Genomic DNA, 18,197 nt, shown 5'->3' on the forward strand with positions numbered 1-18,197 from the left:
TAATTTGGTAGGTACAGAGGACCAGCTTCTAGGAAATATGAGGCTCTCCAAACATATGGACTGATTTGTGTCCTAGGTTGTAGTCATACACTGCCCAATAGCTAGAGACCTTTATGCTCTGAGTGTAGAATAGTGAGGGATGGTTCTGTGAGGTAATGATGGTAGGGAGGTTTTGGTTTTTTTTTTTTTTTTTTTTTGTGTGTGTGTGTGTAGGCTATTTGGGAAGAAATCTTTCTTGTCATATGGTAACCCTTCCAAATGGTAGTTTTTTTCTTTTTGTGTTGGCCTCAAATTTATGTGAGACAGAAAGCCAGCATCTCATCTCTCCTCTCCCTTTCCCCTTCCCTTGCTTCCTGCTTTTCCTTCCCTCTCTCATTTCCTTCCTCCATTTCCTTTCCCATCTTTTTTGTCCTTATTTTCCTCCTGTTCTCCTCTTTGTATTCCTTTCCCTTGCTTTATTTTATATCTCAAAGCCCAACTATGTTATTTAATGAATGGCTATGTACAGCAAAAGACTGCAGAAGAGACACTGTATTCATTGTTCACTGATTGAACCTTAACTTCCTATGCATTTAGTATATTTATTTTTGATACTGGGGTGATTTACCACTGTACTACATCCCCAATCCTATTTATTTATTATTTTGAGACAGAATCTAAGTTACAGAGCCTGGCCTCAAACATTCCATCATCCTGCCTCAGCTGCCAAAGTCTCTGGGATTACAGGAGTGTCCCACCATGCCTGATCTCCTGTGCATTTATGAAAAAATGAATATTCCTTCATATTTCTCAGCTTCTGTAAAGATATAAATTTATGTTTTAATATAAATACAAGAAGACTCTTCATTTTATTGAATCAAACTTCTGTCATGACAAATTTCTGTCATGTGCAGAATAGTAGGTTCAAATGATGCCAAAATAACACTCAAAGGGATTCTGGGTTCCCTGATGATTGATTACATATTTTTTTTTTTACTCACAACCAATTATTTGAAATTCTTTAAGTGTGTGAAGTTCAAGGATCATCTGGACTTCCTTAATATTACAAATTTACATATATATGTAAATATACACATGCACGTGAATATTTCACATAAGTGAAACTGTCAATTCTTCATAAAAGTACATTTGTAGTTATAATAATTTACTGAATTCAGTGGATTAAAATAATTTCTATTTTTAATTCAATAATTTTGAAAGCAAATAACATGTAATCATCTTCCAACCAAACCTGTTCCTCCTTTAGACTTCCTCATTTCAATCAGTGAACACACGATCTACCCAGCATCTCAGACTAGAAAACTGGGCGTCATTCTTGATACTTCTCAGCACTCACACTTTGTGATCTTTCTAGCACCATTTCCTGTCAATTTCACCTCCAAAATATATTTTGACTCTGCCTATTTTTCTCCCTACCTCAATTATTCCATTCTCCCCAAGCCACCCTTCATTTCTTTGCTAGACCATTTATCAATGGCCTCCCCTCGGTCACTCTCCATCCACACTGGCCCCTATCCACTCTGTTCTATTCACAGCCAGCCCTTTAAAGAAGAAAATATGAGCAACTCATGCTCTTGCTTCCAGATACCTTAATGGAGTTCAGATCTTGTGCCACTTTCCCCCTGGCTTCCTAAATTCTAGCTGTCTTGCCCTTCTTTGTATTGAAAATTATCTAAAATATTTTCTTCTCCCTACCACCCTGTACCCCACCCTGGACACTGACAGGTTTCTTTTTACCCTCAAGTTTTCTCTAAATGTAAATCTTCAAAAAATTCTTACACCCAGATTGAGGTGGGTGATGTAATACACCCAGAGAATGCAATTGTTATTCTCAGACCTAATAATCTGTTCTCTTTCACAACCCTCACAACTTTGAATTTTGTATTTATTATTATAATAATTATTGTATCATTATATATCTTATATAATTTAACACATAATACGTGTAAGGTTTCTTTCTCAGTGTAAAATGCCTAACTTCTACCACAAACTATAGACATGAAGGCAGATACTATGTCTATTCTGGCTCAATAAATGTTCATAATAAATGTCCAATAAATTCTTGTGAATAAATGTATCATCACTGTATGCTATAACATTTGTATATTGCATATTTTAAAGTACACGGTTGTCCTTAATCCCTTAAATTTATCGATATATTCCCCAGATGATTATATCTTCCTTTTACAGATAGCAAAACAAGTTTAAAAGAGGAAATTAAACAAGAAAAGGAGGTTTAAGATCCTCAAGTTCACAGCTGCCTAATACACAGAAAAACAATATTAACAAGAATAAATATTTACTGCTCTTAATATTTTGTTAATATATTTTTAGTTGAAACATAGCAATTGTACATGTTTTGGGGGTACATTGTTGTATTTCAGTGCAGGTATACAATATATAATGATCAGATCAGAATAATTAGCACATCTGTCCCTTCAGACATATTTCATTGTGTTGGGAACAAAGTCCTCTCTATCACATTGCTCTCTTACCATGTGCCAGAATTTTTCCAATTATATTAACTCATTTAATCCCTTCAACAACCCTACAAGGTAGGTTATATAATCATTCTTTTTTATAAGTAAGAAAATTGGAGGTACAAAGAGGTTACATAACTTGTCCAAGGTCTCAAACATGTTCATGCAGTAATATATTATTTAAATAGATTTTGCATTAGAAATACACATTCATATTGTTATCTCACTGAAATGTAGCTGTAACATACTGTGATTTGCTTAATCAGGTTTCCCATAATTGAGCAATACTGCAGACGGAAGAATGACTTCCGGTTCCTCTTCACCATTGTGCCCTTTCTGCTCTCCATCTCCTGCCACTGCTCTTCCTGCCTTCCTTTCTCTTCTCTTCTCCCCCCCCCCACCAATCCCCTGCTGTTCAGTAGTAAAATCTCTGACAGAGCCACTTTTCTGCCAGGCTACATATATAAGGTCAGTTTTCCCACATTCCAAAGGTAGGTCAAAATGTGTGTGGAGAGCAGGGAATTCTGCCAGAACAATGACTCACTGTGTACATGCAAAGCAGTTCAATAGTAGGTCACCGCCTTAACAAGAGCAATGCTGCCTGTCCCTGTGGAAAACAAGGGGACTACCACACAGCTCCCCTAAGGATTTAAGAGAAGCTTCCTATGACAAATGGGAAAGCCATACACATCATAGACATATTCAAGGTTTTACTTTATGAGCATATAAAGTGGTTTTCAGAACGGGATGGAGATAAAATTCAGTTTTTGACATAGTAATACCATGCGTATTTATAGTAAGCATGCACTGTCACCTCTAGGTTATATAGCAACTAATTACATAGGTAGTAGAGTCCCTGCTTCCTTTGTTTCTCCTAGTGATTTGTTTATTTGCTTGTTTTTTGGCCCATATTTCTGTTTATCAAAACTACCCCAGCAAAAATATAGGATAATAGTGAAATTCAGATGGCCTGTTTCCTGCCTCCTTTTCTTCCCAGCCCAGTTTAGATTGCATGGAAATGACCTGAACCTTCTCTCAGACCTCAGTCTCCTTGAGCCCATGCTCTTCATCACCATCAGGCCCAGTAGCCACCAAAACCCACCTTGGGACAAACTCACAAACAGTGCTGCTAGGTAAAACTAAATAAACAAACAAACAAACAAATAAATAAATAAATAAATAAATAATATATACAGATAGAGAGAGAGATGATACATAGATAGATAGATAGATAGATAGATAGATAGATAGATAGATAGATAGATAGATAAGCTCTTGCAGATTGGTCCTCATAAATATATGAGCTCAAGACTTACCTGGTCTTTGAGAGTCCTCACACTGACCTTATATATTTAGCCTGGCAGAAAAGTGGCTCTGTCACTTACACTGCTTATTTTTTGCTGAATTTCTCCTTCCCCCCAGCAGCTGTTTCAAATATTCACTGCTTTCTTGAACCCCTTTTGTCTAAACCAGCAGTTCTCAACTGTAGCAACCCATTAAAGTCACCCTAGGTCCTTTGAAAAATTCCAATTCCTACCCTGCATCCTAGTTCCACTAAAGTGAATTTACTGGCAATGAGGCCAAGAATCAGTACTTTTTCATAAATTTTTTATTTTGTTTTAGATGATTCCAGTTTACAGCCAAGGATTATAACCATTGCTCTAAGCAGATAATGTCATCTTCTACTTTATCAGAAAATGTGAGGCCATAAAGCACAGGTGTCTCAACTCTGCATCCCCCCACAAGCTTTCCACATCTACTCTCACCCTGCTGCCCTTCTCTCCAGTTTGGGTTGGAGATTGATACACCCCTCTATTTCAGAACAACTTCAAACTCTGTCCTTTATACCCATATTTTCCACATGTCTCTATTTCTTTCTTTCTACTGGATCTTTCCATTTAGATTGCAAGCAAACTTAATTCTCCTTCTTTGGAAAGGAATCATTGGGGCTTGTCATCTCTACTGCTGTCTCCACTCTCATGTCTTCCCACTCCCCACATAGTCCTTCGTATTCTGCTAATCTTCTCCCCAGAACACTAGGTTTTCACATCCAGACTAACTCTTCCTAATCCTTCACAACTTGGCTCAGTTGCTACAGTCTCCATGAAATGTTTCCAGAATTCCCTGGCTGCTTTGAGACTTCTATAGCATGTGGCACTTTCAATTGGAATTCTCCACTTTCTTTTCTTTTCTTCATCATCTCCTCTTAAATGTAAGCAAAGTGAGAGCAGGAATGTGCTATATATTCATCTCTGTTAATATCAGTACCAGCTCATTATGGGCATTCACTCTAGCTTGTTGAACTGAATTGCAAAATCATTTTCTACCTAGTTTCTTGGGTAGAATGATGTGGTCTACCTGGCTGTAAATGAATTATATATCTGCAAGTCTGTGTGCTTTTATTCTCATGGGTAACTGCTGTAGAAATTACCTGGGACAATTATTAGGGCATTCTTTGAGGTGTTATCATAAGCCATAGAATAATAATATCACATTTGCTTGCTTAGGATAAATTTCCAAACACATCTAAAATAAAATTCCTCTCATCTACATTTCCATACTCTCCAAGGTCATTGTCCCAAAAATAATTCTTAGTGGGCAGAAGACAAGAATCAATGGTGTGGCTTATAGTTTACAGATAGCTTTAGAAATTAAAATTCATATCTTGACATACTCTGCTTTATTTTAGCACCTAGCACCATTTCTCAGAGGTGACTTATCTCCACAGAGCAGCAAGGACAGGCTGAGCCACAGCACTGAATCTTTAGTGGCAGCAGCTTACTAAAGTTTTTCTCTGTTTCCTTTTGATTTCCTCTTAAACTATCCTTCGAATGTGTAGGTTACATCTCAGTTGTACTCCAACCACTCAGCTTCTTCAACAGAGTAGTCAGATCCCTCCTCTGCCTGATTAATCAGCTCAGTAAATCTAAGAACCTGCTCGGACTTATAGCTCCTTTTTCTGCCAAGTTTTGTAAAACTCACAGACTGCATGTATTCATAAGCACAAGAAAACACCTGTGAGCAATTAACTGCTCACCCTTGATTTAGAGGCCTCGGAAATATGCTGATGGTCTCAGACCATTGTCACAGGTCTATAATTAGGTGAGACCACAATCAAATCATCCCAATAGTCCTAATTACAGGAGGGGTCATTCTTTCAAACACAACACGATGCTGCCTCTAAAAATAATTCTGCCTGAGACTCAGTAAGAAGTATTCTTTATGAAGGTGCTGCTCCTAAGGACCCACATGCAGGAGTCTGGGAAGAGAGGACAGCCTCAGGACAGTTCTCTGCAATATGTATATAACCAAGCCTGGGGAAAGGAAGCCACTCAAACCAGAGAAAAGAACTCACAGGACTAAAATCCTATCTAAAGTGTTCACCCAGAAAATGTCACATAGAACTCTCTATTTCTGTTTGGCCTGGAAACAATATCCACAGTTAATAAACCAAGTCTGCAACCAACAGTATGTCCTGGAAAATGCAAAAATCCATCTTTTAGAATAGACAGTCCATTACTGAATTGCAAAACAAAGAGATTTGTTTAAACCATTCTTTTGAGTACAAGGATGAATTCTAATCATTCTATAGTGTACATTGCTCTATATTCTATGTGAGTAAAATATTTAAAGTTAATCCTTACTCTACCAAAGAAAGCCATCTACTCCCAGAATCAGGCTCAAACAACAAAACAAACAAAAACCTCAAAGACCCTAGAAAACAAAGTTGTCAACCAAGTACAGATGTGCTCTATGAGCCGTGAGAATCCCCAGGATGCTAGCAAATTTTGTGTGTATGTGTATTTTTCAGGGCAGGAAATGGGAAATGGATAACTGCAGTAGTCACTACCATGTGTAGCTACTGAGCACTTGATATGCTCTGCCCTCAATTAAAGTGGGTGGTTAAGAATGAAATCTGGGGGCTGGTGTGGTGGTTCAGGGTTACAGTGTTTGCCTGGCATGCGTGAGGCACTGGGTTCAATTCTCAGCACCATATATAAATAAATGAGTAAAATAAAGGTCTATCAATAACTAAAAGTTAGAAGAATGAACTCTGCACTCAAATTTGAAGACTTACAGTGATAAAAAAGAATGTGAAATATTCATTAATAATTATTATATGGATTAACTGAAATAAAAATATTACCTATATGCTTGCTAAAAAACATTGTTAAAATAAATTTTGCCCTTTTTTACTTCTTAAAAAATATGGCTATTAGAAAAAAAATTATATATGTAACTTACATTAAATTTCTATTGGATGGTCTGGGTCTACAGCTTTTGTCAGTTTTTCAAAATGTATTTCTTCTTAGAGCAAAGACTCTGGTTAAGATGCAAATGCTCATGCCTCAGCCTACAGAGACTGTATCAGTGGGCCTCTGATAGAGTCCAGTACCAAGGGACTGTGACACAGGCAAGGCTGTCCTTGGACCACATTTGGAAGCCCCTAACATTACTGGCATTTTAGAGACACAGGTTGACCCATCCATCACTTCACCACTTATACACAGAGTCTATGATCGCTCTCCCTCTAGATTTGGAGGTACACATATCCACCCATCTGCTCACTCTGTCTTCCTGGTTTCTCCAGGAAAACTGAACTTATTAGCACCTCTCACTATGACCTGTTCCTCCTCCTGCATTTTCTATCTGGGTCACAGTTGTATTTCTTCATTCCCCACCCACACCCATACACACAAACAGTCATTAAGAACTATCAGTCTCTCTAATACACCCTTTTGGGTTTTATTTTGCCTTCATTATTATCATAACCTTCAATTCCCCTCTCTTTCTTCACATCATCTTTCTTGCTACTCTTAGAGTTATTACTTTTTGCTTATATGTGGTGCTGGGGATTGAACCCAGGACCTTGCACGTGCTAAGCACATACTTTACCAGGGAACTAGTCCTAAAGTTAATTCTTAAATCACAAATCTGATTATATTACTTTCTGGTTCAAAGATTAAGTCATAAACCCCTCATTGTAGCCAGAGTATTGCTCTATTAACTTCCTGGATTCAGGTTCTGTATCCTCTCCCCTACTCAAGATATGCTCCAGCCACCCTGGACTGGACCTAGCCTTCCTTTATACCTTTAAGGTTTGACACCTTGCTCCCCTCTGCCAAAATACCCTTTCCTTCCCTTTCAAAACCCACAGAGTTGATAAACCAAATCTGCAACCAACAATGTGTTTATCTCCATCTTCAGATACTTCATAGCACTTTCTGTATCTCCCCATATGGCACATATCCTATTGTATTGAATTTTACTGTGAATTTTTGTCCTTGCTGCCTATTACAGTGCTAAGAACTGGTAGGAAGTTATTTGACAGAAGATAACTTCCAAGTAGTGTTTCTATAGGGCCTTCCAAAAATATAGCTCTCCCATCTTACACTTTAGAGTTTGGAGGAAGCTTGGAAGCCTTAGAGGTCTTCTATTCTGCCTTCTCATTCTTTGACAAGCAAATCAAGACCTTCGGATGTAGAATCATCTCAGTAAGTTCCTGCTATCTCATTTCATCTTCATAATGACCTTTGAAGTAGGCATTTCTATTAATACCCATTTTATGGAAGTGAAAAATAATCAATGTGCCCAAGGTCATGTACCTAGTTTCCTGGCAAGATAAAATTAGTATTCTTGTACTTGGTCTAACCCCTTTCTCTTGTCTTACATGGTTACATAAACTTGTAGCACTCTGAGTTATTCAGCACAAAAAGGATGAAATATTTTACAGAGAGATAGAATGTTTTTCAGAGGAAAGACCGCATTGTGACATGAGGCTAGTTTTATCCTTAACCCTGTGAATTATTAGCTATGTAATTAAAATACCTGTCTCATCTAGAGTTTTCTCATCTGCAAAATGAAGAGATTTACATTAGCTGTATTTATTCTTAATATAAACAAGGATGGATTAAATATACAATTAGATACACAAAAGTACTTAATGCACTATATTATTTCAACTTGTAGAGTTTTAGGCATTTCTTTTGAAAATATTGTGTTTGTTATAAAAGTCATTGGTGTTCATTTTGTAATACTCAAAACTATAAAAATTAATAGAATACCCCAACATTGAGATTACTATTGACATTTGATATAATTCTTCCCAGTTTTTTTTCTGTACATTTTTGGTTTGACATATTTGTGATCTCACAAAATTTCATCTGCCATTATTTTTTTTTATCTCACTCTGTATCATGACATGGACACTCTTCCATTATTACTGTATCTTCATCGGCATAACTTTTCATGGCTCTCATAATGTGAGTAGTCCATCAACTACTCACTCTATAATGCTTAGAGTTGTTTGAATCCTAATGGAGTAATATTTAAAGACAAAGTCTAGCAAGCTGATTGCATGATAGCATTAACAGCTCAAAATGACCTCAGTGATCTCTTGTCCTTTGCTCCTCAAAGTGTGGTCTTCTCAGACCAGCAGCATCTATATTTCTGTACCTGAAAGCTTGTTAGAAATGTAGACTCTTGTCCTAGCCCAGATCTGTTGAATTTGAATCCGTATCTTAATGAGATTCCCAGATGATTCATGTTCACAATAAAGTATAAGACTGTAGTGAGAAGAAAGTGGTCTCAAGCTCAGCTGTACTTTAGAAGAGCTTGGACAGATGATTAAAATCCTAATACCCAGGTCATATATATGCTAACTCAAAATCTCTAAAAGTGGGACCCAAACATCAGTCTTTTTCAGTACTGCCTGGTGATTCCAGAAGGAACCAAGTTCCTGCCAGGAACTGATCAAAGGATGTTTTTGCAGCCCTCTTTACTGACAGAGTTCTTCCTATTAGATCATTCTATACATTTCCATGGGAAATTCTGGTAAAATAAGACAAAACAACAACAAAAGCAAAATACTTTAAAGGGAATTGGAATTTAAAAATTTATTTAGTTTTCCTATCTGCAGTTTTCTTTCTAGCCTCTACTACTTTTCCTTCTCCAAAGAGATTCCTGGCTTTAACACCCTCTGCAGATCATGCTCAAAGACCACAAACAGTGGTTTTCCTGTATCACAGAGCCAAGAAGCAATAGAAAGATTCCTCAGTTTCTTTTCAGTAATTTTATTTGTTCCAGCACATTATCCTGCTTGCTCCATGTCCATTTTCTCCTTTGCTTGCCCTTAAGCAAGTCAGTGAATTTTGAATCTGACTCTGTCTACACAATGCCACAGCCATAGGTTGAAAGAAGAGCCAAGGTCATGACCATCAACTGATTCTCCTCATTTTTTTTTTCAATTGACCATTTCAAATCCAAACTTCTGATTTACCTTGGAAAACTTTTCTCTCCTAATCCTTCAGTGTGTTTAATAGTTTCTAACCCTGGGACCAGGGAGTATACACCTTTTCAATACTGGAAGTCAGTTTTACCTATTATCACATACGCTGAGTATTTTGACTTTTGTAGAGAATGTTATTGTGAAACATGGCATATGGCATTTTACTTGGCCAATGAAAAGTGATTTTTTTTTTAGAGAGAGAGAGAGAGAGAGAGAGAGAGAGAGAGAGAGAGAGAGAGAGTTTTAATATTTATTTCTTTTTTTTTAGTTTTTGGCGGATACAACATCTTTGTATGTGGTGCTGAGATCAAACCCAGGCTGCACACATGCCAGGCGAGCGCGCTACTGCTTGAGCCACATCCCCAGCCCCCGTAAAGTGATTTTTAAAATTTCTTAAAATCTTTAAATCAGAATTTTGAGGTTCCTGGTTCTAATTTCCTTCTGTTTTTAACCTTACTTTTGTATTTGTTTTCCATTTAAAAGTTATTGTTAAAACACATTTTATACTTTATTTTAAGCTTTATTCTAACTAGTACAAAAAAATTAAACAAATATCTAGCTAGTGACAGCCAATTGAGTATAAGCACTTAACTCTTTTCCTGCCTGATAGCCGCTAAACAATTTTTTAAAATTAAAAGGTATAAAAAGAGAATAGAATGGGAACTCTATGTCCATGAGCAATTAGAGAATTCTTGAAAACAAAGTGGCTGGAGGGGTGGTGGCCTGGAAGAAAGGAGGCTTTGGCATTTATCCACCAATTCTCCTTTCCCCTATGTCAAAAGGGACAGAGGCCCTGAGAGTGAGCCTGTGTACAGGTCAAGGGAGGGGACACTGCACAAAACTGTCCATCACAACTTCAGGTATATGATGCTCACACCAGAGGTGACTCCATGGCCCTGCACGCAGTTGAAAGTGGGTAAGTCAGAACTGGATCCTCCATCTCAATGTGAAATTCCTGCTTAAAGCCTCTTAGAGGCTTCCCCTCTGCTTCAACAAAAGGACAAGAAGGGGCCTAGAGTTTCTATGCCCTGAAACTCTGTTTATGTGCATTTGGGGGATGAGAAAAGTCATAATTTCTACCATGTTTTCTAAATGATCCATATTAAGTGTCTAATGACCACAAAGTCCTGGTCCTTACCATGACAGCTGAGGCCCTGCACAATCCAGATGAACCAACTTCTTCTGATCTGAATCTCCTGCAGGTTTCTTTTCCTCAACCTCCCTCTACTCTGGGAACACTAAATTCCAGTGTTAGAACTTCTCACCAGTTTCAATCATGCTATAAGATCTTTAATACTTGTTCAATGGAATGCATGCCTTTCTCTCTGCCAAGAATATTATTCCTTCTTTGCCACTTGCTCTGTGCCTTCTCTGCCTGATGAATGACCTCTTATTCTTTAAGACACAACAATAATATTACCCTTGCTGCCATACCTTTCCCTTCTTCTTCTTATACCATTTCCTGAGCAATACATCACTGATACTTGTAGAGTTGCCCATTGGTATTGTAACTCTTCATATGCTGCAATCTTCCACTTGTCTGTGAATTCTTAGAAGTACAGTCCATGCCCCTTGACACTCCAAACCATAAGCCATAACATAGAGACAAAAATGATATTGATGCAAGGAATGAGAGAATGAATGACGGCATTTATCAGCTTGGCCAATTATTTGCTTAGATCTCACAGAGAACCAGAGCCAAAGAGGCTGGGATAATCATAACCAGGTTTCCTTCTCAAGTTGTTAGAATCTCTCTAGTTCAAATGCATATTTCAGGATTTCAGGCTGATTCCTACATACCTTTCAAGTACCACTGTTTTTTTTTTTTAAAGAACAATTTGAGAATGAGAAAGATACTTAGAAATTAAAAATGTAACTGATAGCATAAAAAATTCAATAGGAGGTTTGGAAAATAGAGTTGGAGAAATACAGAAAGTAGAGAAGCCACTCCAAGGCTGGTGTGCATGCCCTCTTCAAGGCATCATACAGAGCATTTGGTTGTCACCCTGCATTATGACAACTAGTTTACTGGTCTGTGATACCCAATAGACTGGGCACCCTCAGGGGAGGGACTATGTCACTTTCTATCCTTTCTATCCTATTGCAGTGCCCGGCACTTAGTAGGTGCTAACATAAGTATACATTGAAGGAATAAATGGCAAATGTGTGAATGAGTGCGGGTCAATTTCAATTACCCAAGGGATTCAGAGGAAGATCTAAAGCAACTAGCTTTAGGGTTTGAGGAAAGATGAGAGAGGGCAAATCCCAGGGAGCTCCCACCTAGGGGAGGGCTAGTCTGGTGGTAGGAGGCAGGTTGTCAGCTTTGCAAGCATGTCTGAACACAGAAAGGGTGGCTCTCTGGACAGATACAAGGGTGTGAAATCACCAAGAAGAATTCTAAGAGAAGGAAGGAGAAGAGAAAGCTCACTCAGCAGTTTATATTTCTTGAGGAATTACTTCATGCCAGACCCTGTGTTAAGGACTTTTATGCATTCTCTCACATAAGCTTCACAACCCCATAAAGTGGCCATAATTGCTATTGCAGTGGTCTCCCCATATCTGTGGTTTTTGCTTTCCCCAGTTTTAGTAACCCACGGTCAACCACGGGTTAGTTCAAATGATTATATGGAAAATTCCAGAAATAAATAATTCATATGTTTTAAATAACTTTTATTACAGCACATTGTTGCAAGTGTCCTATTTCATTATTAGTTATTGCTATTACTATTACTGTGACTAATTTATAAATGAAATTTTATCATAGGAATGTACACATAGGAAAAAACAATATATAGGTTTCAGTACTATCCATACAGATAAGGGGAGACTATTATATATCCATTCCTTAGATGAGAAGGATAAGGTGTGCAGATAATATGTATCTGACTGAAGTTCTAGAGCCAATGGGTCCTGAAACTGGGATTTGAGAAATAAACTCTGATGATGATGATGATGCCTATATTGTGTTAATATTAGGCTATTCTCTCCAGTGAGAACGGCAGCCATCAAGAATACAAACAATAACAAATGCTGGAGAGGATGTGGGGAAAGGAGCACTTTTATACTCTTGTTGGGATTGTAAATTAGTCCAAATACTATGGAGGTTCCTCAAAAGACTAGAAATGAAACCACCATAGGACCCAGCTAAAGCAATCCCCCTAAATCCTAAAGAATCAATGTCATTATACTATAGCATACATATGTACCCATGCTTATAGCAGCACAATTCACAATACTCAAACTATGAAACAGCATACGGGTTCATCAGTGAACAAATGGAGAAAGAATGTATGTATCCATAATGGAGTTTTATTCAGCCAGAAAGAAAAATGAAATGATGTCATTTGCAGGAAAACGGATGGAACTTGAGATCATTACGTTCAGTGAAATAAGCCAAACTCAGAAAACCAAGGGTTGTACATTTTCTCTCACATGTGGAAAGCTAGTGAGAAAAATAGAGGGAGTGGGAACTAGGTGGGGGGCAATGTCATGAAAATAGAAGGGAGACCAGTAGAACAGATGAAGGGAACCAGGGGAGGGAGGGAAAGGGGGAAAAGGGGAATACTGGGGAATAATATTGACCAAATTATATCGTTACACTGTGTACATACATAAATATGTAACAACAAATCCCACTATTATGTATAATTATAAAGAGGAAAAAATGTACTGAATTACTCTCCTTGGCCAAAGTGCTCTAGTCAAGCCTTCCTAGGTCCTGTTTTCCCTGAGTCCCTTTGCCTGGGCACCCAGGGTGCTCCCCACAGACCCTGCCTCCTAGCCAGGGATCTCACAGCTCCCTCTCCCACAGAGATCACTACAACCTCCCTTTCCCAGAAAATGCTGTGTGGGAGAGTAAATAGCTGGGTTTGGGGCATAATGGTTTTCTTCTGCTTTGTGTTACGGGATCTGATGCACAGAAAACTGCCCAGAACCTCAAATAATTACAGTAAGACGACTCTGCTTCCTTCACGTGGCCACAGCAGACAGGCAGGAGCCAAGACACACTGTAAAGCAGCAAGTGCTGCATCTGGAAGATGGGGAAAGGCAGGAACTCAGAATCAGGGATTTCTGTAACAACCACAGGCACCATGTGGAACTGGGCAGGAAGGGGGCAAAGATCCTGCCTGGGGACTTCTCTCTCTTTAAGACATATGATTTAAAAGCAAGAACGGTAAGTCTCAAGACATTTCATGCATTAAGGTGTCACAGACATCTGGAAAGAAGGTTCACGGACAGCCCACATTCTAGAAGACCCTATGCTGCCTGCTAACTATGGTTGACTCTAAGGAAGGGTCACCTGAGGGGAGAGGGATGACTTTGGCTTTACCTATATTTTTTTTGAAATTTTCACAATAATATGACATTCGTATGTTATTATATAAAGAAAATAATAAAATAAATCAAAGAAATTTAAGAAAGAAAAAATAATTCTGTGAAAGATGAATCCTGATATTTCTTTGTTGTTCAAGATTAGGATTAGCACTTCTGTGACAGGACCAATAATTTCTTTGATCGTCTCCATATTAAACTACATGCAGAATTCACTTTCCACCATAACATACCAAACATTGCTGGTTTCACAGGTTTTTTTTTTAAACCAGAAGAGGATGAAGAGATCACCCCCTTCCTTCTGCCCTCTCATTTTCTCCAACTGCAGCCTTCCTGCTTTTTAGTATTCATTTCAGACACTCAACCCTAGAGCTATTGGAATGGGAATAATTCATGGACCAAGCCCAGGAGTATCAGGGTCACCATGAGCTCATCCCAAGGTCAGAACATCATTAGAGCAGAGGCTCTGGGAGGAAGCTGGGGCTAAGACTATTCTTTGGAAAGATCCTGCACAGTGCCCAGTAGGTTTGTGCATATATGTGCAGGAGTCCATGTGAGAGGATGTGCACATGTTATGTGAATCCTAAGAGTTCACATGGATGTCATGCTTTTGTATATATAACTGTATGTGTGTTTATATGTGTGTGAATGTGCATGTGCATGTGTATTTGTGACTATTTATTTGTGTACCACTGCATGTGTGTGAATCTGTGTGTGCAAGTCTGAGTGTGAGTATATGTGTGGAATGGAGGATCTTTCTTTCTCCAGACAAGGATCCCAAGTAGGTGCTATCAAGTTGCTTGGAGATGTGATGCTGCATCCTTGACTCTCTCCTCCAGGCTTCCTGGAACCTCACAGGTCCCTGCAGAAGATAGTCCTCACTTTACCCTGGACAGAAGCTAGCCTCTGGGAACTTCTAGCTACAACATCAGTTTTCAATTAAGGCACCAATTTCTCTGATCCTCTGGAGCCAATAGCATGGAAACTGGGTTATAAATAATCACCCTAAAGAAGTTCAGAGTATTCTGCTTCAGCAGGGGAAATATACAAGTTCTTAGACTCAGGGGTTCTAGTTCCTTCTGCCTCACATATTAATTCCATTTATAGATGAATTAAGTGATATTTTGTGAGTCAGTTGTCTTCCTTTTCAACAGGCTTCAAAATGTATAACATAATATCAAAATCTTTGCATGGTCCACTTACTATCTCCCATTACAGAGGAGGCTTCACTTCATAAAGAATCATATCCTTCCATATCCCACAGGAAGTTAATTATGTATAATCTTGGTCTACTGGGTGCCTTTTCTATAGAAGGGGTATGACATCCCCACTGGAGAGCCTCTTGGGATATATATATCCTTCCTGTGCCCATGAAGGGCATTTAAGTAGAACATACATCTTTGTGGTAAGATGTAAGCAATGCAATTATAGAGATTCTAAATACTTCAGGCATAAACACATTAAGAAAATAATTTATTTCCCTTGTTTGATATAGCAATAACTTGCCTTTGCAAATCCCCCTTAAAATTTGAATAAGTAACACAATGCAAAGACTGTATGTAAATAAATAAATGTGTAAAGGAACCCACAGACCAGAAAACAGCTTGGAAAAAGTAATGACTATGTGATGAATTAGATGGTGGCAGGACAGGGATGGAGATATAGTGAACTTCACAAAGAGATGGTTATGGTGTTGGTTGGCTTTTATTTTCTTTTACCCCTCATGTGTTTTGAGATCACAACTCTTGTCGGCCATTGGAAATACAAGGATATAATCTCAAGGACTGGGTTATATTCATAGGGCAGTATTAATAGTAAGTATTAATTTAATTGTTTAGAACTAGATGGATAAGAGAAGGATCTGGAATGGTAAATGTGGAATATGAACTCCTAGTAGTATTCCCTGTAAAACAAAATGAATGAGGAAGAATAAAAGAATATGGTACACTTGATGCTATCTTACCCAAGAGATGCTCCTTGGTGTCCAATATCATAGGCTAGAGACTTCACTTCTCTCCATTGTCTTAAGCTCTTAGAATTTATTCCCCTAACTATCATTAGATTTTTTTAGTGACTATTTTTATTTTTAGTCCTATCATATCAAATATTTTTTCAAGTGTAGTTATTGTACACACACACATATATGTATACGTGTATGTATATGTGTGTGTGTGTGTGTGTGTGTGTGTATTCATTGTATTTGGACACAAAACCTTTATTTTATTTATTTATTTTTATGTGGTACTGAGGATGGAACCCAGTGCCTCGCATGTGCTAGGCGAGGGCTCTACCATTGAGCCATGACCCCAGCCCCAATATGGTTATTTTAACAGCATTTTAGTAGTAATCTTCCTTTTCTTTCTTGCTAACCCTGAGTGTGCAAGCATTCCTTGGAGCATTGATTCCTTGAATTGTATAGGTGTGGCACACAGCGCTCAGTACCTCATCCCAAAGTCATCTCTCCAATCCCACCGGCTCACTCTGGAGTAGATTATGCCTTATGCATCTTGGGATGCCTCGTGCTTTTCACCTAGCAGGCACTCTAAAAAGTTAACTGTGCTGTGAACTTTTAGAATTCCTCCAAAGACCTGCACCACCACACCTACAGACATTTCATCATGGCACCCCGCTCCCTGACCTTGCTGTCCCTGACCCAATGGCAAAGCAGAGGCCTCTTCTGAACCACTCCATGTCCACTGGATACTTGGCATTCCCACCTGCTTGCTGCCCTGCTGTTCACTCACTCACCTTCCCCACTCCTCACACCATACATTCCACCTTAAGGACATTTTTGTTGTTGTTGTTGTTGTTTGTTTCCACAAGAGAAATTACTGTGGAAGGCTGGACAACTTTATAGCCAACATTTTCCATAAGATATGTTGAAAATTTAGTTTTTTAATGCTTCTGTGCCTGTCACCATGTGAGTCATGGGTTGTTTTTATGTTTGGTCTTATTTAGTACCTTAAAAAGTCTTATGAGAATATTATTTTCCTTAATTGAAGACTTGGGAATCCAAGGCTTAGAGAGCATAAGCAGTTCACACCATATGATCCAACCAGTGACTAGCAGACTAGAGTTATAAAGCCTTGTGGGCAGCTTGATGCCCAGGCCTTGCTTCACTGTCCCCCAGAAGATTTTGTTTTTGACATTACAGAAGGATGAAAAAAATCAAATGTACTATCTGTTTTATTTTTCTATGCATGTCTAGTATCAGAGAAACAGGGGGTTTTCATTATACATTTTTACTTTTTATAAAAGTAATATTTGTTCATGGAAAACCATTTAGAGAAATACAGAGAAACAGAAGAAAAAAATTACTTGCAGTCTTACTACTCAGATATAACATGTCTAAATATTAGTATAAGTCTTTGAATATACTTTTGATTAGAATACTTTTTATGGACACATGCTAGATAAAGAGTTAATATTAGAAAAACTTCTATGGCACTTGTTTTATCTGTTTGGACTTCTATAACAAAATACTGTGTTGCTCATAAACAACAGAAATTTATTTCTCATAGTTTTGGAGTCTTCGGAGTCTAAGATAAAGCTGCCGATACATTCAAATTAAGTGTCTATTGAGGGCCTGAATTCTAGTTCATATCTGGAGGCTTCTTGCTGTGTTCCCATACAGTGGAAGAGCTAGCTGGCTCTCTGGGGTCTCTTTTATAAGGATACCACTTCCATTCATTAGGGCTGTACCTTCATACCTTCATGACTTAGCCACTTCCCTAAAACCTTACCTCCTAACCATCATTTCAACATATTAATGTGTGTGGGGTGTGTGTGTGTGTGTGTGTGTGTATGTGTGTGTGTGTGTGCGCGCGCGCGCGCGCAAGCATTTAGAACAGCACCAATAAGTGATTTTATACCAGTCAACTGTATAGATGCATTATAATTTGGCCAACACCCTATGGCTAGGCATGAACTTTTGTTCTCTCTGTGTTAATAATGTTAGTATGAAAATCTCTTTAATAGTCTCTACATTTTTTCCTTTTTGAAAGGAAGAAATACCATTGTTCAAAAATATTTATCAGCAATAAAAAGCTGTTCATACAAAGATATTAGAGTTAAAAAGAAAAAAAAATCAGGAGTTA

The sequence above is a fragment of the Ictidomys tridecemlineatus genome, chromosome 5, assembly GCF_052094955.1.
Source record: "Ictidomys tridecemlineatus isolate mIctTri1 chromosome 5, mIctTri1.hap1, whole genome shotgun sequence".
Lineage (NCBI taxonomy): Eukaryota > Metazoa > Chordata > Mammalia > Rodentia > Sciuridae > Ictidomys > Ictidomys tridecemlineatus.